This window comes from Arachis ipaensis, chromosome B05 (assembly GCF_000816755.2).
Source record: "Arachis ipaensis cultivar K30076 chromosome B05, Araip1.1, whole genome shotgun sequence".
Lineage (NCBI taxonomy): Eukaryota > Viridiplantae > Streptophyta > Magnoliopsida > Fabales > Fabaceae > Arachis > Arachis ipaensis.
In genome coordinates, this window is record NC_029789.2 from 44,655,855 (window position 1) to 44,658,170 (window position 2,316).

The following is a 2,316-nucleotide window of genomic DNA, read 5'->3' on the forward strand; positions in this document are numbered from 1 at the left end:
GCAAAATCTATTAACAGAAAATATATCACTAAAACTGATTAGAACACTAACTAACTGACTACACTAACTAATTGAGTGTTATCATTAATAGATATTTATTGGGTTATTTCTTTTAAATAGGATAGAATTGAGTGCGAAAATATAATAATTGTAATTTGAAAATAATTTAGATACTAAATTAATAGTTTTTTAAGAGAATTCACAAATAAATGAAAAATATTAAAGACAATTAAATAAAAATTAAAGAGATAAAATACAATTAAATAATCAAGAACCACTTTTTAAAATTGAATTTATTTATTTATAAGTACATACATTGTATCACTGAGAAGAAGTAGGTTATTATCCTCAAGCATATGCAAGAGTATAAACATAATAGAGTTATAATTTAAAAATGTAAAGAATCCAAAATAAAAATAATTTTACACATGAATAAAGAAGTAACATAATTTATTATTTTAAGGGAAATTATAGCATACAGATTTAATGTATACAGATTTTCCTTTGGAGAAGGTTGTAGTGACAAATGGCATGATGATCCTTGATGGAGAGCAGCTTGGCAGTGGTGTCAGACTCCTTGTCGAGGCTGGATGTTGTAGGAGCCGCACCAGCTAGCCAGAGTGAGGGAAGCTCGTAATGGGCTTCGGAAGTGGGCCCCGTAACAACAAGTCAATATGGATTGGAGACAGGAGTTTGGACCAAGGGTGTATGGGCAATGGGCTGTTAATGGGTTTAGGGAGTAAGAGTTGTAGCATTATTCAAACCGGAAAAGAAGTTCTCTTTCAGGGGAAATATGAGGCTGCCAAAAACAATATGCATGCAAAGCTAGTGGAGTGAACTAGGAAAAAATAAAGACGAAACAGCATGTTAAAAGTAGTTCAGGTTGTTCTCTTATTATGAATATAATTAATTGTAAATACAAGCTGAAACTGTAAAAATCTTTTTTTCTCTTGTATAAAATTTAAATAAAATTAGAAAAGGATTAGTTAAAAAATTAATACAGAAAACAGGTAATATGAAAATGTCACATGAAACATATTTTAAAAACATGCCTATGAAAATATTAAATTTTAATTTTTAAAAATATGACAACACCTTGATAATTATTTTTCAAAATACAAAAACAATATTCGATGATTGAATTTTAAAAAATTGATATAGGTTTTAGTTTATTCCTAAAGCACTAACATATTCCGTTAAGCAATAATTTAAAAACTACTAAATTATTACTGAAGTTCAAAGATTATGTCAGCAATTATGAATTGAAATTTAATATTAACAATAGTGAAAATACCTTTTATTTAATTCTAAAAGAATAAAATAGTATTTTACCATTAATAGTTTTTCATGTGCATCTAATTATATAGCGATATGTCAAGAGAAATAATTACATTTTACATTAATAGTATAAATAGTCATGTAAATGTAATAATGCAATTGAACCACTGTACAAAAATATTGACATTGTCAGTGTATTAAAATTAAACTTTGATGGCTATCAGTACTTAAGAGAAGAGGGGGTTGTATGTTAGCAGTCAGCAGCCGTTTCTTCTGAATCTTACTTGTTGCATTTTCAAAGGAAGTTAGGAGATTTTTGTTAATTTTGTCTCGTGTTGGGTTTAGAGACACTTTATTTTTGTCGTCTCAGCAACAGAAACAGAAATGGAATACAGCAGTATAAGTTGCACCTAGATGTATCTTGTTTTAGCTACTAAATGCAATGTAGCATACATTCAGTCTCCGTCACAATGCTGATGAAATTTGAATAACTTTTTCACTGAATTACATACACCAATGTTTTGAATAGGATCTACCAAATCCTATCTGGGACTAATCCAGATTCTGACCAAATTTGAATTTGACTAGGACTTGTCGTAGCTTTCAACAGCCAAGAGCTAACCCAACTTGCAAGGGAATCTCCATAGGAGCATGAAACAAAACAGAAAGGTGTATAAAGAAAATCAGGAACATCTGACGGCATTTTCTTCAAGTGTAAGTCACTGTCCTTTATCTCTCATTGGCAGTTTTCGACTAACCTCACCATGTTTAGAGAATTTCGATGAGACTCAGACAGACCAAAATGAGAAAAAGATATAACAAATGAGAACCATGAAGGAGAAGAACTCAAACAACTAAGGCAGCGATGAGATGTGAATCCTGTGTTTTGATTCTTACTATCTTGCAGTCCACTGTCTGCCGTTCACTGTTATTATAGAAGACTGGACCCTCCAAGGTTGAAGCAAGTTCAAAACCCGTACTGTGTTGTTGTGTTGCATCAGAGCCGCAGCGACTTCGTCAGTGAGGAGAGAGAGATCC